This window comes from Narcine bancroftii, chromosome 4 (assembly GCF_036971445.1).
Source record: "Narcine bancroftii isolate sNarBan1 chromosome 4, sNarBan1.hap1, whole genome shotgun sequence".
NCBI lineage: Eukaryota > Metazoa > Chordata > Chondrichthyes > Torpediniformes > Narcinidae > Narcine > Narcine bancroftii.
This window is the reverse complement of record NC_091472.1, coordinates 114,797,739-114,824,899: the sequence shown is the minus strand read 5'-3', so window position 1 is coordinate 114,824,899 and position 27,161 is coordinate 114,797,739. Positions and strand designations below refer to the sequence as shown.

At 38.8% G+C, this 27,161-nt stretch overlaps 1 protein-coding gene across 4 annotated transcripts in view; it reads left to right on the top strand.

Annotated features, from left to right (window-relative positions):
• The first annotated feature begins 3,516 nt into the window (after positions 1 to 3,516).
• Positions 3,517 to 27,161, top strand: part of LOC138761010 (serine/threonine-protein kinase PAK 5-like) — a 212,988-nt gene continuing 189,343 nt past the window's right edge. For all 4 annotated transcript variants that reach the window (XM_069932479.1, XM_069932478.1, XM_069932474.1 and 1 more), the window contains exon 1: positions 3,517 to 3,573. The gene's annotated coding sequence lies outside the window, so the exon portion shown is untranslated. The remainder of the gene's footprint in view (positions 3,574 to 27,161) is intronic.

Genomic DNA, 27,161 nt, shown 5'->3' with positions numbered 1-27,161 from the left:
TGTGCAACAAGCTGCCAGCTGAATTGGTAAACAGGCTTAATTTTGACATACAAGAAACATTTTGACAAGTTTATGGAGGGGAGGGGTATGAAGGGATATGATCCAGGTCAGTGGGACTAGGCTACATTGATGACTACATGGGTGCTGCCTCCTGCACCCACGATGAGCTCGTTAACTATCCAGTTTGCTGTCAACTTCTACCCTGAACTCAAATTCTCTTGGTCCATCTCTAGCAACTCTCTCCTATTTTTTGGTATATGTCTCCATTTCTGGACACAAACGATCTACAGATATCTTTTATAAATGCATTAATTGACACAGTTACTTCGACAACACCTCTCCCCACCCTGTCTTCTGTAAGGATTCTATCTGTTTCTCTCAATGCCTCCGTCTTTGCCACCTGCTCCCAGGATGAGGTCTTCAATTCCTGGACATCAGAGATGTTCTTATCTGCACCTCCTCTGTTTATCACCCTAGCCAATTCCACATGCCCCAACCCCGAGACGCACACGGTCAGAACTACTCTTGTTACAAGCCCAAAGAACCCCAAAATCCAGCAGCAATAGATATTCACCACGACAAGTAGTTACTTAAACAAAAACATTTCCAAATATTCCATCACACCCTTGGCCTCACCTACCATGCCACCAGCCTCCAGACCCAATATATACTCCGCAATTTTCACAACCTACAACAGGATCCCATTAACAGACACACATCCCCTTTTTCCATGGGAATCACTCACCCCACAACTCCAACACATCCCTTCACACCAATTGTCTCGTTGTTTACCTACCCCTATGATTGCAAGAAATGCTGCACTTGCTCTTACACCTTCTCCTCTATTCAGGGCCCCATCAGTCCTTCCAAGGGAAGCAACACTTCACTTGTAAATCTGACAGTCATTTACTGTTTTTGGTGGCCCAAACACCTCTCCTGTACAAACCAAAGCCCCGCATAAATTGGAGGAACAATCCCCAAAATTCTGTCTCGACAGTTTCCAACTGGACAGCATTAACATTGACTTCTCCAATTTCTTTAACCCCCCTCCCTGGTCTCTCTCTTTCCCTCTCCTTTGGTTGTCTCACTTTCAGTTCTCTACCACATTTGCCTTCCTTCTCTTACCTGAGAACTACCCCTTTTAAGCCCTCTGCCCTCTACCCCATCACTTCTCAGTTATTTTTTCACTTCGACCTTCCCTCCTATATCCACCACTTGTCTCTTGGCTTGTGTTCCTCCACCCCCACCCTTTTTTATTCTGGAATCTGCCTGATTTTTGGTCCTTCTGAAGAAGGGCTTAGGCCTGAAACGATGACACCTCTTTACTTCCTATGGATGCTACATGACCAGCAGTTTTGTATACTGCAGTTTGCTCAACATATTTAAATTCTGTTAGCTCCAGAGGATTTACAAAAACAAGTCTTATACTGATCATCAATCATTGGGCCTTAAGCCCAGATTTTCCAATTTAGTCAACTGAATAAAATTAGGGAAAACCTCTGTGATTGTATTGCTTTACTATCAAGGTCAATTACAAGATGATTTTTGAGAGACTTAATTTATTAGCATTCTTGAGCATTTCTGCTAAAATATTGGTTTGTCCCAAGAGCCTGAATGAGATAAGATTTAAATTAAATTATCAGTTGAATCAAGAAATTCAGAAAGAACAAAATACAATATTTGACAACAGTCTTTGTAAAAAACATTCCTTAAGCCGAATATTTCATGGTAATGCTATGCTATGGGCTTTGTGAAGATGCATATAAGCTAGGACACACAGTTAACTAATTCTTGAGGAAAACTAATTTTCATGAAGCTTTGATCTGTGATCCCCAGGCTACGATTATAAACTGAATGTGATGAGCCAAAAACTTAGCTTCCTTAAAAAAAATTAATTCCTGCTGACTGAACTTAACCTTCATTGTTATATTTTCATAAAGAAAAGTCAAGTCTATTGGCTTTCACTTGGATGAATGGCATAAATTCCCGTCATGGTAGTAAAATTATGAAGACTTCAATAATCTTCATAATGAGCGTGTACATTGTAAATCAATTAGGTCCCACTTTCCATCTCTCTTCTCCAGTCCTTGGCCTCATAATAGCCACTATGTTCATTATTGCTGGTCTGTCATTAACTAATCAACATATAACTTCAAAGATTACAGCTTAATACAAGTGCAAAGAAATGTATAACAATTTCAAGGAAAGATTATAGCGTTATTAAGGAGATCATTTAATGAGATGCAAAATTGTATACCTTTGGAAAAAATTATGTATAGTTTAAGAAAGAGCTGAAAATTTTTGTAGTATTTGGAAACCATATATGGATAATTTTCCATCCACCTCTGTCATGATAATGAATATGTATGAGATGTACCGGAAGTCAAGTGGTATGAGAGAGCGATAAGAGCACAAGCAGAACAAAGGAAACTGGAGAATAAAGACACTGAGAAGTTTACCTGATAAAACTGTGTTAGATGTTTTATTAACTTCACATTTCGGGCCACAAATGTGACAACCTCTTCTATCTTATCCACTCAATTAGTAATTTTTCCTCTTAATTAGTAATTTTTTTAATAACAATGAATGATTGTTATTAAACATCTAACCATGGTAGGTGTTTCTTTCTTTTCTTACTTTTGGGTGGGGGGGGATTGGGGAGAAAAATATAAAAGTATTTTTTGTATCATTGGTTATAGATATTTAATGTTTTATTCAATTTTTCTGTAATGAAGCAAATAAATAATTTTAAAAAATACAGCACAGTACAGGCCCTTCAGCCCACAATGTTATGCCAACCCATATAAACTGAATCAACAATCCAAAACTTCATGACTTCACACCCATAGTTCTCTACTTTTCTTGTATCCACGTGCCTGTCTAAGAGTCTTTCAAATGTCTCCACCCCCATTCTCTCTGCGTGTAAAAAAAAAGCACCTGCCATTCCTGAGCCGGATTCCCCCGTCTGGATCTCCTGAGAACTCAAAAAGGCATGATGAGCGTAACACTATTACAGGGCCAGGCCCCAGAGTTCGAATCCAGCGCTATCTGGAAGGAGTTTGTGTTTATGTGGGATTCCTCCTGCCCATCAAAAAATGATGAAGATTGTAGGTTAATTAATGTATTTGGGGGTGAGGGGGCTCGTGAGCTGGAAGGGCCTGTCACGATGCTGCATATCTTAGTGGCCTTTTCCACTCTCCACCACAGAACAACTCTCCTGGTCCCGCTCCTCCAATACCAAGAGCTTCACTCTGATCCACATGAATAGCATCATCTGCCTGGACCACTCTGTCCCCGTTCAAAACGTTCTACGAAGTTGGTCAGGCTCACCACCGTCCCCATTTGTCCATCGCTTGGCATCCAGATCTTTCCCGCGCGGCCGGCCCCACCCCGCGTGATCCGATTCACACTGCACACCCGCGCCCGCCTCGCGTGCTCGGATTCACCCCGCACGCCCAAGCCCACCTCACGTGGCCGGTCCCTCCCCGCGCATCCCGGATGTTAACCGTGTGCACAGACAGGGCAACATGGCGACGGTGGTGTGAGGGCAGAAAGCATCGCTCGGCATCGGAGGTACATGTACAGCGGGTGTTGCGGCGGAGCGGAGCTCTCTGGCAGGTGGTGGACGATTGGACATGGAGTGTCGCCTGACTGTGTGGACCAAACTTGGGGGGTGGGGGATGAAGAGAAATTAATTTCCCCATCTCTGTTTCCAGACAAAGAGCGGAGTGGGTGATGGATTAGTCCGCTTGCAGTGCGTGTGGGTCGCAGGTTGACTTGCCTCGACTTACTGGTGGAGAACAAGTGCAGTCGGTGGCGAGCTGCTTCGGGGCTTTCTCATGGTCTCTCAAGCCGGTGTCTGTTCTTCTGAATGATCGTTGTCCCATTGTGTAATGGGAGAGGATTCCTTGATTGTCCAAGTGCCAACGATCAGAAGTACTTGTCAAATTTCAATATGTTTTGCTTTGTTTTAAACCAGACCTTGCAGATCTGGTCTGAACTGTCTTGAAATCGTTTTTTGTATCAGTGACCGCAGGCATTTTCACAGTTTGCCTGTCAGAGGCAATTTAATCTGAGGGCTTGAAGTGAGAAAGTTTAGCTGGGGTGTCATGATTCTCCCAAATATTCCGTATGGAATGTTTGATTGTATGGAATATGTTAAGCAGTGTCCTCGGAAATTGTCGTGTAAATCTGTTCGGCGGAGTGCTTTTTTTTTGTGGGGGGGGGAAAGAAATTGCATTGAAAATAAACTACATTCTGATTCGGAAACAAAAAAAAACCCCTCGGGAAGCATGCAGGTGATCGGCTCGCGTCTGTGGAAACGTTTCAGATAAAGATTCTGTTCAGGAACGTTGCATAATCCGCTGAGTTCCAGCATTTTCCCCATTTAATAAAAAAGTTTGTCTTTGAGTGGTTCGGTGATTAATTTTCAAAGAAGGATGATTGCATTTTGTCAACGAACACCGGACGTTGCTTTCAACTTTTAACAGGTGCAACGAGTTATTGACAAAAACGGTTTCTGTGAATTTGATAATCATCTGTGGTTCCTGCCATTGACTTTCTAATTGAATGATGTCAGATTGCAATTTTATTTGAAGCTCCAGGCTTCAACAATCAAATTTGTTTGTTAAACATTGTTCATTTTGAAGTTTAGAACAGGGGGTTGTGCTTGTTAGTTCTGTTATGATAAATGCGTTTCAAACAGATACGCAAATACAATGCCTATTCCATGGTTTCCAGAGAATACTGGGTAGGAGACAGTTTATTGGTTTTGGGAACAATAGAGGTGTGGTCCCTTGATTAGTGTCATGTGATTTGTAATGGTGGCAGGGATTCCATCTGTAAACATTAATGTTTTATTGGTTATTACTTCCATTGGCTTAACATCATCAATACATGGTTTGGTCATGACAATTGAGCTATGTCCTCTTCTGAGTTGTGTTCTATTGTCAAGTATGCGGTAGCATCTGGTAATATAAAATAAATATTATTTTATAACTGAAGTATTTTTAGAAAATATTCTTAAACCTTGTATTGTGACTGATCGGTGAAGTTTAAGAAAATTTGCTCATAAAGTCATTGAGGTAGGGGAAGCAGCTAGCTTCGGGAGAATAAGAGTTAAAACCCAGAAAGATAAGTTGATAAAATTAAAATCGGATGGCTATGGAAATTTACTGAAGAAAATCTCATGAATTCTGCCAAACAGCACAAGTAGGAAATGTTTGGAATCTACAGTGGGAAAAGGCATACAATAAGCCAGTAAAAGAGAGGATGCTCCTGTCTGAGTGATGACATGGATCCATTCCAATAGATGCCATCTCACTGGATCAACACAAAGCCCTGAAATACCTGGAGAGCAAAGATGCAAAAATTATGATGCTCTTTATTGACTACAGTTTAGCATTTAACACCATCATTCCCACAAAACTGATCAGCAAATGCCAAGACCTGAGACTCAACACCCCACCATGGAATTGGATCCCTGATTTCCTCATCTACAAACCACAAACATCTCAGAATCATGATTTATTGTCACGAACGAATCATGAAATTTGGTGTTTTGCGGCACCATCATAGAGCAAACGTTCATATTATAAATGTCTTATGTCATTACTATAAAAATAGTGCATGAAAAGTCAAAGTAAAGCAGTGTCTTTGGTTCATTGATTATTCAGGAATCTGATGGCAGTGGGGAAGAAGCCGTCCTTGTGCCTCTGAGTGTTCGTCTTTGGGTTCCTGTACCTTTTTTCCCCCAATGGTAGCAGAGTGAAGAGGGCATAGCCTGAGTGGTGGGAATCTTTGAGGATAGAGGCTGTTTTGTTTTTTTAAGACACTGCCTCATGTAGATGCTCTTGATAGAGTGAAGTCTGGTGCCTGTGATGTCGCAGGCTGAGTTCACAACCCTCTGGAGTTGATTCTTGTCCTAAGAGTTGGCGCCTCCATACCAGGCAGAATGCTCTCCACAGTACACCTGTGGAAGTTTGCAAAAATCTTCGGTGACATACTGAACTACCTCACAAAGTATAGCCGCTGGTGAGCCTCCTTTGTGATTGCATCAACGTGGAAGCTCTAGGACAGAACCTTGGAGATGTTGACACCCAGGAATTTGAAGATCTTGACCCTTTCCACTACCGAGCCCTCTGAGGACTGGGCCATGTTCCCCTGACTTCCTCCTGAAGTCTACAATCATCTCTTTGATTTTGCTGACATTGAGTGCAACTGATCTATCTCCCTCCTGTACACTTCCTCATTGCCATTTGTGATTCTACCAATAACTGTAGTATCATTGGCAAACTTGTAGATGGCATCAGAATTGTGCCTGGCCATGCAGTCGTGGAGTAGAGCATAGGCTAAACGTTCATCCTTGGGATGTGCCTGTGTTGATGATCAGTGAGGAGGGGATGTTGTTTCCAATTCGTACAGACTGTGGTCTTCCAATGAGAAAGTCGAGGATCCAGTTGCATAGTGGGGAAGAGGCCTTGAGTTTGTAGCTTCTTGACCAGCACTGAGAATATAATGGTATTGAAACCCAAGTTGTAGTCTATGAAGATCAGCCGTATGTATGAATTTGTTTTCGAGGTGATTCAGAGCTGAGTGGAGAGTCAGCGATATTGCATCTGCTGTAGAGCGACTGTGATGATAGGCCAATTGCAGTGGGTTCAGATCTTTACTTGCGTTTGTGTTAATTCTGGCCATGACCAGCATCTTGAAGCATTTCATCACAGCAGAAATTGATGCTACTGGGTGGTAGTTGTTGAGGCAGCCCACACTCCTCCACAATCTCCATTAGTACTGGAGCACCACAGGGCTGCATTCTTAATCCCCTGAATCTACTTGCTTTACACCAATAGTTCTCAACCTTTTTATTTCCACTTGCATACCATTTTAAGTAATCCCTATGCCATAAGTGCTGTGATTAGTGAGGGATTGCTTAAGGTGGGAAGTCTTGATTAGCTGTAGTCATTAGTGAGTGGGAAAGGAAGGTTGAAAATCACTTCTCTAGACTCGATTGTTACTGAAATATTTTGCTTGAGGTAAGTTGTCATTGCCCCATTTCCTTTGGAGTTATGAAACCATGCACATAACAAGTTAATTGGGTACGATTAAAACAGTGGTTTTCAAACTTTTTGTTTCCACCCACATACTACCTTAAGCAATCTCTTACTAATCACAGAACACTTATGGCATAGGGAATACTTAAAGTGGTATGTGAGTGGAAAGAAAATGGTTGAGAACTACTGGTTTACACCTATGGCTATGTGGATCGGTATGACAACACAAAATCTACAAATTTGCTGACGATACCATGGTTGTGGGTTGTAGTATTTTTATTGTATTATTATTTATTTGCCAACCTGTACTCCTCCCTCCTCTGCACTTCACTCTTTTATGTGGTTGTCCAACCAGTTCTTTTAATTCCTGATGAAGGACTTTTGACCCAAAATGACAACTGCCTATTGCTTTCTCTGGATGCTCCCTGACCGCTGAGTTTCTCCAGTACTTGCCATGTAACTCTATATCATGCCCTCTTTTTGCCTCCTGATTTTCCATTTGTGTACTCCTACACTTCCATTTATCAAGGAGTACATAGAACATAACAGCACAGTACAGGCTCTTTGGCCCTCGATATTGAGCTGACTTATATATTCCTACCAAAAGAATACTAAACCCCACCTACCTTGTAACCCTCTATTTTTCTTTCATCTATATGCCTGTCCAGGAGCCTCTTAAATGTTTCAGATTCCTCCATCACCCTCTTCAATGTTTCAGATTCCTTCACCACCACCCCTGACAAGGCTTCCAGGCACCCAGAACTCTGTGTAAAAATAAACACTCCTCATGTCTCTCCTAAACCTTCCTTCACTTTGTACAGATGTCTTCTTCATTTAACCTGGACTACTTAAATCTGATATATCCCGTTTCCCTTACTAGGGTATCAATATCTCTTATCAAACAGGGTTCCTTAAACTTGCCAGTCTTGCCTTTCACCTGAACAGGGACATACAGTGCCTGAACTTATGCAGAACTTGTCCTGCTTTAACTTCCTGAAATGCATCACCACACTTGTATGTGTTTAAATTCTACCTTCTACTCCTTTGGCCACTTTTCCATTTGATCTAGATCCTGTTGTAATCTGAGATGACCTCTTCAGCACCAGCATCATTTAAAAATCTACAACTTGTACCACCATCATTCTCATAGAAATTGTTAATGTAGATGACAAACATCAGACAGAGTCCCCAGCATTGATCCCTGTGGCACAATAACCTTTCAATCTCAGAAAATGACCCTCTACCACAACCCTCTGACTTTTGCCACCAAGCCAATTTTGCATCCAATTGACTTGCTAAGGATCCCATGTGACTTAACCTTCTAGACCAGATTTGTTTTATGACTTGGGGAAGGTATAATGATAGGACTATTGGTAAATGGTGAGTTGGAGTCATGGTTAATTGAGATTATGAAAATCCAGTTGACTGAATATTTCTAGCCCAGGTAGAAAGGAGATTTTAAACATCACTTCCCTCTTTCCTGCCTCCACATCTGCATCTTGCCTCACCCAATCTCAGTTTCCTGCCTCTATTCCTCAGTTGCTTACCATGCAGATGGTGATGAGGGCTGTGCTCTAATGATAGTAAATTGTGCTCCTTCTGGAGCTGACACAAATTTTTCCCCTCAATCTGCTGTGTATTCCAGGCCTCTTTGAGAGAATCATTATCACTGGAAACATTAATTCAGGACTTCCATGGTTTACAGATGAAACCTAATCTTTCATAGACTTCAGCTTTCCTATATGTGAGTTGGTGGCACAACAGAATAATGAGCCTCTTTTAGTCTTCGATTTGCCATGATGCCTCAGATTAAGCTGATATAATGGACGACCAATGATTGGAAGATCACAACTACATGGTTCTTGTCTGTGGCCCTACACCAGCTGGATCTTGAGAGAGTAAATTTTCTTTGGTTTGTGCTTTTGCAGAAAGTTAACATGCTGCATTTGTAAATCAGTGCATCTAATCAGAAAAGATTTTCTGATTTCTGGCAAGGACATTTTGAATATGTGGCATCAATGTAAAGTAGATGGTCAACTGAAATGATCTTGAGCACCAGTGTAAAAAGAATCAGACAGAATATGTGCATTGTTATGGTCACCTTGACAGCAATTGACAGTAGTTATTACCCTGCTCTTGTGTTCAATTTGTGGCTGCAGTGTGACAGAGTATATAGATATGTTTTGGGAGATAAATTGGAAAAGGTTTGTTAGAGTAGCTCACATACAAACACTTTAAAACAGATCTTATTTGAAATACTGGAGCTCTGCTCAATGCTAGACATATGGGGGCCTCACAGCTTTTGCAACAGCTTTGAAGAGTGCTCAAGAGACTTCACTAATGGATTGTTGTTTACAAAAGGCAGCAGATAAAAGAGCTTGTTGGAGCTGCATATTGTCTGGAGGAGAGCTTGCTGTTTTATGAGTGCCATGTGGTTTTGCAAGCAAAATAGGCTTTCTGAGAGAGAGAGAGACCCAAACACCCATAGAGATCACTTGTACAGTGTTGCAGTCAGCAGCTGGGACTAGAACAGGACAAGCTGGAAAGCTTATGGAAAGTCCCCTTTTGGAAGATGGCCTGGTCAAAGACCTTGTGGTTCATTCAAGAGGAGAGGACTGGCTGTCTAATGTTTCACTTGGAATAAGAGAAACAAGAAAGTATTCTGTGGTGACCTGAAAGAAAGAGGTTATCATCTGGAGAACCCTGATGGGGCAAGTTTCTTTAGCAAGACCCTGAAGTGGCTGATAGAAGTAAATGTACAACAAATCTCTCTGAAAACCGATATAAGAACCTTCCTGAGTGGTAATCATTTACCTTTCAAGCACCAAAGCCTGGTGAACTTTATAAATGTTAAATTCTGTGCACAGTCTTAAGAATTGCCTGCAACCAGTGAACTTGGAGGAATGAGATTGGACTGTGAATCAAATAACTTTCTTAAATTTACACACACATTACATACATGTGCGCTTAGAATTAGAAGGGGCTTAAATTAGGTTAGTTAAGTCAATAGAGTTAAGTTAAAGTGTGATTCTGGTTTCATGTTTAAAGATAATTAAAAGCAACTTTTGTTTAAGTGACCATTTGTCTTGATCTATTGCTGCTGGGTTTTTAGGGTCCTCTGGGCTTGTAACAATGGAAGGTGATAGATTTCAGTGAGAACAAATATTTGTAACTGAAAACATTATTTTTCACTGCGATTCTGGTTAGGAAATTCATCCCTGAAAACCTTATTGGATTCTATATCTTTTTGTTCTGATGACAGAAGCTTCTCCCCACCCTCACCCCTCATTCTACTACCCCCCCCCCCCCCGTGACCAAAATCTGAATTTCACATGAAGTAAAAACCATATTCTTCACTACTTTTTCAATGAATTAATAAATCATTCTGTATTTATGTTGGCTATAAAACTCTGAATAGACTCTGTTGATAATTACCAGATCGAGTTTACCACCAAATTAACCATGTACATGCCTTTTGCCCATAATTGAAAATAATTATCAGTTAAAGTCTATTATGTAAAATGTTAACTGCTAAATATAACTGGAGTTTAGAAAGAGATACATTTCTGAAGCTCTAAAAAAATTCCCCTGTCAACCTGCCAACTTTTGTACTCCACAGAAGCATTACTATATATCAGAATTAGAATTTGTTGTTGTGAACATGTCACAAAATTTGTTGTTTTGTGACAGCATTACAGATGCAAGATTGTTATAAATTAATTTAAAAGAAATAATAAATTAGTGCAAAAGAAAAGTGTCTGTGGTTCATTGTCCATTCTGAAATCTGATGGCAGAGGGATAGAAGCTGTTTTTCTAATGTTGGGTGTTTGTCTTCAGACTCCCGTGCCTCCTTCTTGATGATAGAAGTGAGAAGAAGGCATGGCCTGGGTGGTGAGAGTCCTTGAGGAGAGAGGCTGCTTTCTTGAGACACTGCTTCTTGTAGATGTCATTAATTGAGTGAAGACTAATGCCCATGATGGCGCTGGCCACGTTTAGTACTCTCTGTAGCCTTCTCCTGTCTTATAATGAAACACAAAAGTCTGCAGACATCATGATTGTAGTAAAAGCACACCAAAATGCTGGGGGAGCTCAACTGATCTTTCAGTGTCCATAGGAGACAAAGATATATTGCTGACCTTTTTCTTCAAGGAATAAGCAGAATGAGCAAAAAAAAAAGGCTATCTCAGAATATAGACAATGTTGGCTGGGGGAGGATTCTAGACTAACAAAAGGTATTAATTGGATATGATAAGAGGAGAGGTGAGAATTGATTATGTCTGTGTGAAAGGAGATCAGGAATAGGGGAGAAACCGAGCTGGGTTGTCTCTCCTGCCTTGTGCATTGGTATCTTCATAAATGACATTGATGCAACCAGTAAGTATGCTTTCCACTGTGTACCTGTAGAAAATTTCAAGAGTCCGGTGATGTGCCAAGCATCATCAAACTCCTCATAGCTGCTGGTGAGCCTTCTTCATGATTGCATCGACATGGAAGCTCCAGGATAGATCTTCAAAGATGTTGACACCCAGGAATTTGAAAATTTTAAACCCTTTCCACTGCTGACCCCTCAATGAGGGTTGGATTGTATTCTGATTTTCCCCCTGAAGTTCACAATCAACTTCTTAGTTTTGCTAATGTTGACTGAAAAGTTGTTGTTGTGATACCACTCAACCAGGTGATCTTTCTCACTCCTGCACACTTCCACGTTGCTGTCTGTAATTCTGCCGATGACCTTGATGTCACCGGAAAATTTGTAGAGGGCATTTGAATCCTGCCTAGTGGGTGTCAAAGGAGTAGAACATCCTTGAAGTGCGACTGTGTTGATTGTCAGTGAGGAGGAGCCATTGTTTCAGATATGTACTGACTGGTCTTCCAATGAGGGGGTCAAGGATTTGGTTGCAGAGGGAGGTGTAGAGGCGCAGGATTTGAAGCTTGCTGACCAGTACTGAGAGAATGATGGTGTTAAAATCTGAGCTGTAGTCAATAAAGATTAATGAGCCTGACGTGTGTTGCTGTTGTCTTGGTGATTAAGGGCTGAGTGAAGAGCCAGTGAAATTACATCTGTTACGGAGTGATTGTGGCAGTAGACAAATTGCAGAGGGTCCAGATCATTACTTGGGTATGAGTTAATTCTGGCCATGACCAACCTCTCTAAACATTTCATCACAGATGTGAGAGCAACTAGGCGATGGTTCTTGAGCCAGCTCCCTCCACATTTCTTGGGCACTGGTATGATTGATGCCTTTTTTTTGTGATTAATAGGCTTTAATCACCTTTTTTTTAATTTTTTTTAAATTTTTTATTTTTCACACCATAAATCACATTAGCCATGATATACACTTTTTCTTTTTCACACATATACAGTGACTTTTTCTCCCCCCCCTCCCTCCTCCCAACCCACCCCCCCACCCCCCCCTCTCATCCATTTTAGGTATACAATCTAGGTTGCATTAAGCCAGTCAGACAATGTTGTCATTCAACAAAAATACATGCCTTTTTGACGCAGATGGAAGCCTTTGACTGCAGCAAATGAGAGATTGAAAATGTTCAGTACCCCTTCAGGTACCTCATCAGGGCCTGATGCCTTGCGAGGGTTCACCCTCTTGAAAGATGTTCTGATGTTGGCCTCAGAGACAGATATCACCAGGTCACTAGCTTCTACATTGATACTGTTGAATTGTCCTTTCCAAAGCAAGCATAAAAGGTCTTCAGCTTATCAGGTAATGAAGCATCATAGCCATTTATGAAGTTAGGCTTTGCCTTGTTGGATGTCAATCCCTGCCTTAGCTGACTCTGGAATTGCCTCTTTGCTGCCAAGATAGCTTTCCATAGGTTGTACCTGAACTTCCTGTAGAGATCTGGATCATTGGTCTTAAACACCATTAACCTTACCCTCAGCAATTTGCAAATCCTTTCATTCATCCAGGACTTTTGGTTGGGGTTCTTCCCACAGGTCATCAATGCAGGTCTTGATGAAGTCGGTGACAACCATGGCATGTTCAAGTTTGGGGATGAGTCCTTGAATACTCCTGCAGTTCTGCAGGTGTTCCTTTGCCTCCTTTCACTGTGTTCACCATTCGTGAGGTGGTCCCCAGTCTCTGCTTGTATGTTGAAAATAGAAGTACAGCCAGATGATCAGACATGCCAAAATGTGGGTGTGGGTTGGCTCTGTAGGTGTTCCTGATGGGGGTTAAGCTGTGATTAAGTGTGTTGGTTCCTTTGGTTGTGCAGGTTGATATTTTAGTGATAGTTTGTCAGATGATACTTCATGTTGGCCTAATTGAAGTCCCCTACAATGATTGGGAAGGCAAGGGTGTGCTGTCTCATGGCTGCTGAATACAGATTACACTGCTCAGCTATTCCAGTGCCAGCCTGTAGGTAGCCTGGAGTGGAATGTACATATCAACCAGAATGGTAGCAGAGAACTCCCTTGGTAGATAGAATGGACAACACTTGATCACCAAATGTTCTACTTGACAGGGTCAAAGTTCCACCAATTAAGGGAATCCATTCTAAATTAAGCTTCCTTCATGAAATTGCTATTAGAATATTTGTTTGAATGATCCCCTGCCATAAATTACACTTTATATATAAAAAAAAAAATCCACCCTGGACTATCTCCCATATTGAATTGTCCTTTGGGAATTTCACACAATTCTTCTGAAATTATTAATACTACCTGATCTCTGTCCCATTCAGGCAAAATCTATAGCCATTTATCTGTATTGTAATTTTCTCTATACATAAAGCTGATTGTATGATTATTAATGACAAATATAGAACATTACAGCACATGACAGGCCCTTTGGCCTTCTTAGTTGTACTGACCTATATACACCAACCCAAAAAAACAAAACCCTCTCCCTTTTTTCTTTTAACCATGTGCATGTCTAAAAGTCTTATAAATGCTCCAATTGTTCCAGCCTCCACTACCCCCCTAACAATGGTATCTAGGCACCCATAACTCTCTGAGCAAAAAAAAACTTAACCTAATGTCTCCCTAAACTTTCCTCCATTCACTTTGCACAGATGTCCTCTTGTGTTTGCTACTTCCACCCTGGAGAAAAAGGTGTTAACTGTCCACCTTGGCTATACTCTCGGAAACTCGTAGATCTATTTAAAAAAAAATATTTTATTGGAAATTTTCAATCAACGTGCAGTCAAAATGAAAATAATTAAAAACATCAATTATTAATAAAATTAACAAAATAATAAATATTTTAATCTGCTGGTTGATATTAAATAAAGTGAGAAAAAAGTCAACATGTGATTCAATTATTATAAATAAAGGAAAAAAAATTACAATAATACCTGTACTGCAAAAATGCAAATTCAATGTTCACGTTGAACCAAAGGGAGAAAAAGATAATGGAGAGAAATAAGAACAAAATAAGAAGAACCCTCCCACCTCCAAGAAATGAGAAGAAAAAGTAAGAAAAGAGAAATAATAAGAAAAAGAAAAGATTGGCTTCAGCTAGGAAAACCCCCACTCCCATCAAGGACAAATAACTTGACTTATCTAGGGTCCTTGGCACTGTGAGAATAGGCAAGAGACCAGAGGGGGGGAATCATTTTCAATTTACCCCAATGTACCTCGGGTATGAATTCCATAATTCTTGAAAATACATCATACCTGTTTCTGAGTTTATAGGTGATCTTTTCCAGGGGAACACAATTTGCGGGCTAAACCAAGTTGGGAATCAGATTTCCAAATAACTGCTATGCATTTCATGGCTACCGCTAAAGCGAGCTTAACAAATTTTAATTGAAATTTTGACAGCTTCCTTTTAGGTCTTACGACTTTTAAATTCCTCTAATTCAGGTGCCTGAGGGTATTGAATTTCAATAATTCTTTTCCAGGAAATTACCTAAATCTTCCCTGAAAGGCCTCATTTTAAGGCATGCAAGAATGCAAGAAAGTACCTTTTTCTTGACATAAACTGGACCAGCAAAATGGATCAATTTCTATACCCAAATCTGATTCCCACCTTTGTCTTGATTCGTCAAGCCTTTATTTAGAGATTCCCACTTAAAGTAAGGAACAAATTTTTGAAATTTTTTTGTGCTTTCCTTTTGAACCAGAGTCTCTATTTCGCTACACTGCGGTAAGGTTAATTCTGAACTTAATTTCTTCCTTAAATAAGATCTTGACTGAAGATGGCAGAAAAAAGATGCATTTAAGACTCCTTAATTATTAATTTGCTCAAATGTCATAAATTGTCCCTGCTCATAATAATCCTCAATACACTTGACCCCTCTTTGAGACCAAGTGTTCAGGATTTTATTATCAATCATTCATGGAATTAACATATTTTGAGCCAGGGTGTTTAAGGTGAAAGACCCCCTTGCCCCTGATCTCCAATTTGAGCATTAATTGCTTTAATGGGGGGCTTCTTTAGGGCCAACCTTATGCAACTCCAATTTTACCCATGAAGACTTGTCTCCTCTGTCAAAGAGGGAGATGACAAACTTCAGTTGGGTTGCCCAAAAATATTTTTTGAAATCTGGGAACATTAATCCTCCCAATTCACAATTCCAAGTTAATTTTTCCAATAGAGACTCTGGAAGGCTTACCTTTCCACAGAAACTTCCTGATGTTTTTATTAAGGTTTTGAAAGAATCTCTGAGGTATAGGAACAGGCAAACTTTGAAAAAAATATTTTAGACCAAACCAAAGGTTTATCCACTTCAAACATTCTATTAATAAACTTCAGGGGTTCATAATAATTCTGAAAATGAGGAAGTTGCAGTCCTCCTAAAGCATATTTCGAAGTCAATTTCTGCAACGACACCTTCGCCACTTTACCTTTCCATAAAAATGTCCTCATCAAAGTATTCAGATCTTTGAAAATTGTTTGGGGCATTCTTCAAGGAATAGACTGAAAATGGTATTGAATATGGGGAAAGACATTCATTTTCACACAAATAACTCATTCTATTAACATTATTGGTAAATCTTTCCACCGATTTAAATCATATTTAATTTTAGACAACAAAGGTAAATAATTCAATTCATATTATTACTATCAATTATAATTCCTAAATACTTAATTCAATCAGACCTCTTAAATTTCACAATGTATTTACAAGATGAATAATCCGCATCAGCCAAAGGCATAATTTCACTCTTATCCCAATTAATCTTGTATCCCGATAATTCACCTTATTGTTTCAGTCTTGCATGCAAGCTCCCCAAAGATTGCATAGGTTGTGTTAAATATATCAAAACATCATCTGCAAATAAATTTATTTTGTATTCATCCACTTTCATCCTAATACCCTTAATATTATTATTTTGTCTAATCAACTGAGCCAAAGGTTCAATACCCAATGCAAATAGAGCTGGTGACATCAATCTAAATGATGTAAACTAAGAAGATACCTGTCCATTTGTCACAACTCTGTCCGTAGGATTTTTATATAAAGCCTTAACCCAGCCAATAAAAAGAGGCCCAAATTAAAACTTTTCCAACACTTTAAACAAAAAAAACCTCCTTTCCACTCTATCAAAGGCCTTTTCAGCATCAAGAGCAATTACCATGGGTTGGCCGGATTGCTGCCGAGAAATATTAAAGAAATCAACTTCACAATATTGTCTGCTAAATACTGATTTTTAATAAAGCCCACCTGGTCAACATGAATCAAATCTGGTAAATATTTAACTAGTCTATTAGCTAGAATCTTGGCAACAATTTTATAATCCACATTTAATAATGAAATAGGTCAATAAGATCCCACTTTTAATGGATCACTATCCTTCTTAGGAATAACTGTAATAAGCGCTGTAGAAAAAGAATCCAGAAAAGAACCAGTTTCTGTCGCCTGCTTCAATACATCCATCAGTATTGGAATTAATTAATCCTGAAATTCTTTATAAAATCCAGAAATAAAACCATCCTCTCCTGGAGATTTATCACCAGGCATTGATCGCAATGCATCCCTCACCGATGTAACAGTTTAAAAAAAGCATCTAAGTCCTTAATATCTGTGGCATAAAACCAATTCAGACAAAAAGGTACAAATTTTAATGTTATCTTCCAATATTTCAGAAGTATACAGTTTTTCATAATATAAATGAAATTCATCATTAATTTCCTGAGGTTTGTAGGTAATTAACGAGTCTAATAGCCTACAGCATTTATTGTCCTAGAAGCCTGTTTGGTCTATAATTGCCACGTTAATACTTTATGGGCTCCTTCGCCAATTGCCAATGGCCAATTGCCAACTCATAATAAAGAAAATTAGAAAAAATATTTTGCTCTAGGCAGCACATTCATTTTAATACAGTTGACCCTCCCAACCAAAGATATTGGAGGGGCACCCAATTATTAAGAACATCTTCAATTTTTTGAAGCAAGGGAAGATAATTAAACTTGCATAAATTCTGCAGGTTGTTGTCTACCTTCATACTTAAATATTTAATCCCAATCTCATAGGCCCTAGTAAATCAACTTTTATCCTTCACCCTAAAGAGAAAAGCCCTGGTTCAGCTAACCTTGTTTCATATTATCCAATCCAGGCAACATCCTGGTACATCTCCTCTGCACCCTCTCCATAGCTTCCACATCCTTTTGTAATGAGGTGACCAGAATTGAACACAATGTTCTAAGTATTTATAGAGCTACAACATTACCTCACGACTCCTGAACTCGATCCCCTGACTAATGAAGTCGAGCATACTTTAGCCCTTCTTGACTATCCTATCAATCAGTGTGGTAACCTTTTTTTTTCCCTCTGAATTTGGACACCGAAGCACCCTCTGTTAAATATGTTATCAATAACCATGTATTTTGCCTTAAGTTTGACCTTCCAAAATTCATCACCTCACACCTAACCAGATTGAACTCCATCTGCAACTTTTTTGCCCATAGATGCAACTTGTCTGCATCCTGATGTAACCTACGACAGCCTTCAACACTATTCACAACACCCTCAACCATTGTATCTTGAGCAAACCCATCCCTCTACTTCTTCATCCAGGTTATTTATAAAAATTACAAAGAGCAGGGATCCCAGAACAGATCCATGCAGAATTTCATGAGTCACTGACTAGGCAGAACACTTTGCGGCCACTACTATTCTCTGCTTTCTACAGGAGGGAAACCAATTCTGAATCCACACAGCCAAAGTTCCATGGATCCCATGCCTCTTGATCTTGTTAAGTGCCTTACTAAAATCCATATACACCATACCACTTTCATCAATTATTTTTGTTACCTCCTCAATTAGGCTCATGAAGCACAACCTTCCCCTCACAAAGACTTATTGATTATAAATGAGCTAACTACTTTTCTAAATGCTCATAAATCCTGTGCCTAAAATCCTCTCCAGTAGTTTGCCCATTACTGATGTAAGACTCACTGGTCTGTATTTCCCAGGATTCTCCCTATTTTTAAGCAAAGGGACCACGTTTGCCATTCTTCATTCATCTGGCACCTGTCCTGTGTCCAAAGAGGATGCAGAGATCATTGCTAATGCTCCAGCAATCTTTTCCCTCCCTTCCCATAGCAACCTTGGATATATCTCATCTGGTCCTGGGGACTTATTAATTCTAATGTTTTTAAGAAGATCCAGCACTTCCTCTTTCTTAATCTCAATCTGATCCAGCACATAAGCTAGTTCTTCTCTGTCCTCACCTTGACCAAGGTCAATTTCTCTGGTGAAAAATAAAGCAAAATATTCATTTAGGCTGTTCCCAACCTTTTCTGCCTCCAGGCACACATTCCCTTCTTTATTCTTGTGCCCTTTAATATTTTTTTCCATAAATATGCATATCAAAATTTTCCATTTTCAAAAAATATAATATAAAACTTTTTCTTATAAAACAAAACACAACAACACCTTCCCTCCCTCCCCTTCACAGTATAAATCTCTGCACTGTGAGTGCTGAGTTTTTTTTTTTAAAAAAAGTCTTCATTGGGGGGTTATTTATATTTTTATAATAGCACATTTTTTATATTTGAGCCCTATATTGTCCAAATATGGTTTAAATTCATTGTATTTGTTCTTTATGTGATTTTTTTCTTTCCTTCCCCCCCCCCCCCCACCCCATAGGTACACAACTGTTCATCTCACTCTTCCATCGTGCTATCTGTAGCGGGGAGTCAGACTTCCAAGCAATCATAATATATTTTTTAGCCACAACTAAAGCAACTTAAAAAATGAAATTTGGAATTTAGTTAGTTTATTACTTATTTCAATAAAATTGCATGAAAGATAAAGCTCTGGGTTGTCTACGAAGGCAATCCTTATTATTTCAGAATAAGATTTCAGAAATCTCCTGCCAGAAAGGTCTCACCTTCACAAACACCATGTAGCATGTACAAATGTTTCTATTTTTATTCCATATCTAAAACTCATCTCTGAAATTTCTGATTTTGTATCATTTCTATGGTGTGAGGTATAGTTGGTGTAGAAATTATATTGTACTAATCCGTATCTTGCATTTTTAAATGACGTCGTGCACCAATCAGACCAGCATGTTTCCATTATTGCAACTCCCAAATCCGACTCCATTCTCGCTCTGGCTCTCGCTCTCACTCTCTGTGTAACCATGATTTTACACTTTTTGTTGCAAATTTTATTTATTAATCAAAATAAGTCATACAATAAAAATACAAGTAAATACATAATATTTTACCCCATATAATCCCCCACCCCTCCCAACCCCCCTCTAAACTACCCCAAAAGAAAGAAGAAAGAGAATGAGAATAGAATAGGATATCAACTTGCATAACTGACTTCAACTATTGCCATAGTTTAGTGCAACCCCAAACTGTGGGGGGTGGGGGGGGGGTGGTGGAAACTATTACAAATTCAATCCCATGTATCTCATATACAGGCTCCAAACCTTAACAAAAAAAAAAATAATTGTACGTTATCTTTTCCAATGGAGTACAAGGCCTCATTTCTGAATGCCACCGTTGAATACTCAAATCAGTTTCATTTTTCCAAATAATTGCCACATCTATTACCAATCTCAAAAAAGCAATTTGAGATTTAAGTTTAATTGCAAATTGAATTTCTTAATATAACCCAATAGAGATACCATAGGATCAAGCAAAATTTTAAATTTAAATAAAACTTATAAAACTTCTTTAATTCTATTCTAGAAAAGTTTCACATAACCAAGTAGAGTGCAAGAAAGAGCCAACTTCTTTCTAAAACCTAAATCAGAAGAAATAAACTTGTATTTCCTTAACTTCTCCGGAGTTAAATATAACTGGTGAATAAAGTTATAATGAACCAATCTATACCTTACATTTATAATTTTAGTCATACTGACCTCACATATAGTCATCCAATCATCTTGAGAAATAGATATGTATAAATCTTTTTCATTTAATTTAAATGTATGAATATCTGGCTTAAGTATTCTATTCTGTAATAAAGCATACATCTCAGATATAAATCCTCTCTTTCCCCCTTCAGTAAATAAACTTTTTCAAATTTAGACTGCCTAGGCAACTAATGTACGCCCAAAATTATCCAACAATAAGGATTTAACTTAATAAGTAAACAAAGTATTTGGAAAAAAATATTTCTCTTTCATTCTTTGAAATGAAATAAAATACCCACCCTCATAACAATCCTCTACCAATATAATTCCTTTTTCTTCCCGGTTTTACACTTTAATTTTGGTGAGCAAAGTACATTTTAAATATAAATTTCTGTGTGTTCCTCAGGGAAATCGTTCATTCCATCTCACTAATTTCAGGTAGGGCCAAGTTTGGTCCCCATCTTTCTCTTAAGAACAATTTTAACTGGAGAAAGCAAAAGAATATCCCATTAGCTACTCCATACTTTTTTCTTAATTATAACCATATAATAATTACAGTATGGAAACAGGCCAAATTGGTCTTTAATTGTTCAAAAGACACAAGAGATCCTTCCATATAGCAGTCATCAACAAATATTATTTCCTTTGTCATACTGTAGCACACTGCTACGTTTATAGCTCTGGGTTATTGCTCCAAGAAAGAAGCTCACACTGAGAGAGTGCAGTCGACATGGAGTTTATTTGGCTATCTGCTCCACCTTTTGTAGGCTGACTGGCAAATCACAGGTGTGGCTTGTGATCTGTCAGCCACGAATTGGTCGCCTCATGATCTGCTGGCCTGGATTGGACCCCCTGCAATCCGCAGCTGGGGATTGGCTGGTTTAGCCTCTGCTGTTGCGGTCTATGTTAATAGGCTGCTCAGCTCATGTCTGTCATCTGTTCGATCACAGTGTTCAATGGTCATTTCCTGTGTTATACATTATTTTATATATTATTATGGTTATGGATAAATGTCTTTAAAAGAGATAGATTATGGGGGCAGGATTTAGTGTAGGTCACTTCACAGAGTAACACTTCACAAAAGACATCTTATTTAAAATGCAAGAGCTTTGCTGAAGATGGACATTCAGGCCCTGAGTGGTTTTGAAGAGGCAATGGAACTGCTTTGGAAAGAACTTCAAAAGCAGGAACAAAGAGACTGAACTAACTGATTGGAGGAAATCAGTTTGAGTATGTCCAATGAACAACATGTATCTCTCAACAGTGAAGACGCTGTTTACATCCGGTACCGCACGGATGGCAGTCTTTCAATCTGAGGCGCCTGCAAGCTCACACCAAGACACAAGAGAAACTTGTCCGTGAACTACTCTTTGCAGACCATGCCGCTTTAGTTGCCCATTCAGAGCCAGCTCTTCAGCGCTTGACGTCCTGCTTTGCGGAAACTGTCAAAATGTTTGGCCTGGAAGTCAGCCTGAAGAAAACTGAGGTCCTCCATCAGCCAGCTCCCCACCATGACTACCAGCCCCCCCACATCTCCATCGGGCACACAAAACTCAAAACGGTCAACCAGTTTACCTATCTCGGCTGCACCATTTCATCAGATGCAAGACTCGCCAAGGCAAATAGCGCCTTTGGAAGACTACACAAAAGAGTCTGGAAAAACAACCAACTGTAAAACCTCACAAAGATAAGCGTATACAGAGCCGTTGTCATACCCACACTCCTGTTCAGCTCCGAATCATGGGTCCTCTACCGGCATCACCTACGGCTCCTAGAACGCTTCCACCAGCGTTGTCTCCGCTCCATCCTCAACATCCATTGGAGCGCTTTCATCCCTAACGTCGAAGTACTCGAGATGGCAGAGGTCGACAGCATCGAGTCCACGCTGCTGAAGATTCAGCTGCGCTGGGTGGGTCACGTCTCCAGAATGGAGGACCATGCCTTCCCAAGATCGTGTTATATGGCGAGCTCTCCACTGGCCACCGTGACAGAGGTGCACCAAAGAAAAGGTACGAGGAAGAAATCTCTTGGTGCCTGCCACATTGACCACCGCCAGTGGGCTGATATCGCCTCAAACCGTGCATCTTGGCGCCTCACAGTTTGGCGGGCAGCAACCTCCTTTGAAGAAGACCGCAGAGCCCACCTCACTGACAAAAGGTCAAGGAGGAAAAACCCAACCCCAACCAACCAATTTTCCCCTGCAGCCGCTGCAACCGTGTCTGCCTGTCCCGCATCGGACTCGTCAGCCACAAACGAGCCTGCAGCTGACGTGGACTTTTACCCCCTCCATAAATCTTCGTCCGCGAAGCCAAGCCAAAGAATCTCTCTGAAACCAACAAGAACCTTTCTGAGCGGTAACCATTTAACTTTAAACATCAGAGCCTGGTGGAGATTCATAAATGTTGAATTCTGTGCACAATATAAGAATTGCCTGATACCAATGAACTTGGAGAGTGAAAAGTGGGAGGAGTCACATGATGGAGTAGTGGCCGGTAGGGGAACTCCAGCCCTCTCCAGAAAAGTTTAAAAAAGATAGAGAAAAAACAAAGGAACAAACATAAAAACCATAACAAAGTGAAAGTAAAAGTGTGGAGAAAATGGCAGCGAAGAAAGAAAAACCAAAAACAACAGGAAGAAAAGAAGGAAAGACGTCGGAAGAAGAAGGTGAAGGCCTTACCGGTACAAGGAGGCCCGCCATGGAGAGTAAAGCCCACTCCCTGAGGTCAGTTGAAGCCCTGAATTGGGGACTACAAAAATGGCTCACGGAGCCAAACAAAAGTGCGCAACCGCGCATGACAAAAATAACACTGATGGGAGGGGGGACCAGCTGAGGAGTAGATCTCCACAGCTGAAACAGGCAACTACAACATAACAGCAAGAGGAAAACATAGAAAATAACGAGAACAAGAAGGAAGAGAATAAAATAAGAAATCAAAGAAACAACAGATGACCAACCCAGAGGAAGAAGACCAACACCAAGACACTTATAATAAAAATAAGAAGACCAAAAATACCCAACAAAATAAAACAAACAACCCAACAAGAAAACCAGAAGAGACAGAGATCCTGGAGTGGACTCAGAAGAAGAGGAGGAAGAACACAGAGAAATGGAAGATGAAGGGAAGGGCAAGTACATGGATATATATTTTTTTAAAGAATATATGGAAACAGTAAAAGAATGGCAGTCACAAGAATTCAGTGAAATAAAAAGAATAAAAAGTACAGAAGAAAAAGTGAATAGATTAGAGATGATCATGACAGATATAGGAAAAAGAGTAAACAAGGTGGAAGAACGAGAAACAGCCATAGAAATGGAAGTAGATGACTTAAAAAAGAAATTAGAAGAATCTGATAAAAAAGTTAGAGTCACAGGAGCTGTTAGCTCAGAAGATAGATATAATGGAAAATTATAATAGAAGAAACAATATAAAGATAGTGGGCCTTAAGGAAGATGAAGAAGGCAAAAATATGAAAGAATTTATAAAAGAATGGATCCCCAGGGTCCTAGGAAGACCAGAATTACAGGAAGAAATGGAAATAGAAAGGGCACACAGAACATTAGCCCTTAAACCACAACCACAACAAAAACCAAGATCCATTCTAGTAAAATTCCTAAGATATACAACAAGAGAAAATATATTGGAGAAGGCAATGAAAAAAATAAGAGAAAACAAAAACCACTGGAATATAAGGGTCAAATTTTTTTTCTATCCAGATATAAGTTTTGAACTCCTGAAGAAGAGAAAGGAGTACAATACAGCAAAAACGACCCTATGGAAAAAAGGTTATAAATTTATGTTAAAATACCCAGCAGTACTTAAAATAGTTATTCTGGGGCAGCAAAACAAACTATTCTCGGATCCAGAAGAAGCACGAAAATTTGCAGAACAATGACAAAACAGACAGAGATGAAGAGATGTAACAAGAACAAAAATGACAACAAACTATATGTATGTGTGTATGTAGGTGTGTGTATATGTATATGTGTGTGTGTATATATATATATATATATGTGTGTGTGTGTGTATGTATATATATAAAAAATAGAGTATAGGTAAGAACTAAGAAGGGAAAGAAAGGGAAGAAAGGAAGTAAGGAGGGAATTAAGAGAGTGACCTTTGTTATATATGAAGATTAAAACCTTTTCTGGGGGGGGGGGGCTGGGTGGGGAAGAATTACAGTCACTGCGAAATCAGTTGACGTTTGCGAGCGGATTCGCAAATCCAAATGGAGAGGGGAGATGTGGTTGCCCGACAAGGGACAAAGGGCAACTCAGAAAGGGGAGGGACTATTGGGGTTAAAGGAATTTTAGATATGGGAATAGTGGAAATATTTTATGTTTTAGAAATGTTGTCTTATAATGTGTTCAAAAAAAGGAAGCAGAAATGGATAAGAAGGGAAGGTGGTGATGGGGAAACGGAAAAGAAAGATAAACAAAGTATGAAATGGCTATGTTGAACTATATGACTTTAAATATTAATGGAATACATAACCAAATCAAAAGGAAGAAACTGTTAAATTTACTGAAAAAAAGAAAAAATTGATATAGCATTCATACAAGAAACACATCTAACTGAAGTGGAACACAAGAAATTAAAGAGATATTGGATAGGACATGTAACAGCAGCATCATATAATTCAAAAGCCAGAGGAGTAGCTATATTAATCAATAAAAATGTACCAATCAAAATAGAAGAGGAAATATTAGATCCAGCAGGGAGATATGTAATGATAAAATGTCAGATATATTCAGAATTTTGGAATTTACTCAATGTATATTCACCTAATGAGGAAGATCAAAAATTTATGCAAGATATCTTTTTGAAGATAGCAGATACGCAAGGGAACATACTAATACGAGGGGATTTTAACCTTAATTTAGACTCAAACATGGATAAAACTGGAAAAAAAAACTAACAGAAAGAACAAAGTAACCAAGAAATGCAACTTTTGGATATATGGAGGAAACAACACCCAAAGGAAAAGGAATATTCATACTATTTGGGTAGACATAAAACATACTCAAAGATAGACCTATTCCTGTTATCAGCCCACATTCAAGGGAGAGTTAGGAAAACGGAATATAAAGCTAGACTATTATTCGACCACTCACCCCTGTTATTGGCAATAGAGCTAGAGGACATCCCACCAAGAATATATAGATGGAGATTAAACTCCATGCTACTTAAAAGACAGGATTTTAGAGAATTAATTGAACAAAAAATTAAAATATACTTTGAAATAAATACGGAATCAGTGAAAGATAAGTTTATACTATGGGACGCAATGAAAGCGTTCATCAGAGGGCAAATAATAAATTATGTAACTAAGATGAAGAAAGACTACAATCGGGAAACAGAACAGTTGGAAAGGGAAATAACAAATATAGAAAAAGAATTAGCAATAAAGGAAGATACAACTAAAAGAAGAAAATTGGCAGATAAAAAAATAAAATATGAAACACTACAAACATAAGGTGGAGGAGAACATAATGAAGACAAAACAGAAATATTATGAGCACAAAATTCTAGCATGGCAGCCTAAGACAGACGAAACTAAAAGAATGGTATTGGCATTAAGGAAAAAGGACAAACAAATTACGTATAATCCAATGGAGATCAATAAAAACTTCTGGGAATTCTACGAGCAATTATATCAAACTGAAAATGAAGGTAAAGAAGACAAAATAGATAAATTTCTAACTAAAATTGAACTACCGAAATTACAAACAGGAGCAAAATAAATTAATAAAACCATTTGAAATAGAAGAATTACAGGAGATATTAAAAAAACTACCGAACAATAAAACCCCAGGAGAGGATGGATTCCCAATAGAATTCTATAAAACATTTAAAGAGTTATTAATTCCTCCCCTTCTGGAAGTAATCAACCAGATTGATAAAACACAAAGCATACCAGATTCATGCAAAACAGCAATAATTACAGTAATACCAAAGACAGGGAAAGATCCACTTGCACCAGTGTCATATAGACCAATATCTTTACTTAACACAGATTATAAGATAATAGCTAAACTATTAGCAAACAGATTAGCCGACTATGTACCAAAAATAGTAAATCTAGACCAAACTGGATTTATTAAAAAAAGACGAACAACAGACAATATTTGTAAATTTATTAACTTAATTCATGCAGTAGAAGGAAATAAAACTCCAACAGTAGCGGTTGCTTTATATGCAGAGAAGGCCTTTGACAGAGTAGAATGGAATTATTTATTCAAAGTACTACAAAAATTCAGCCTACCAGAGAAATATATTAATTGGATTAAAGCATTATATAAGGGGCCATTGGCGAAAGTGACAGTAAATGGATATATATCAAAACAATTTAACTTAAGCAGATCAACAAGGCAGGGATGTCCACTATCTCCCTCACTGTTCGCGTTAGCTATAGAACTACTAGCAGAACTGAGAAGAACAGAAAATAAAATAAAAGGGATAAAAATAAAAGAGAAGTCTATTTGCAGATGACGTTATAGTATACTTAACAGAACCAGAAATATCAATAAAAGAATTACATATGAAATTGAAGGAATATGGATAAGTATCGGGCTACAAGATCAATGCAAATAAAAGTGAAGCAATGCCAATGAATAATGCGGATTTCACAAAGTTTAAGAAAGAATCGCCATTTAGATGGCAAACACAAGCAATGTGATACCTAGGTATACAACTAAATAAAAACCTCGGCCATCTATATAAACTCAATTACCATCCATTAATGAAAAAATTACAAGACGACTTAGAGCATTGGAAAGACTTACCACTAACACTAATAGGAAGGATAAACTGTATTAAAATGAATATTTT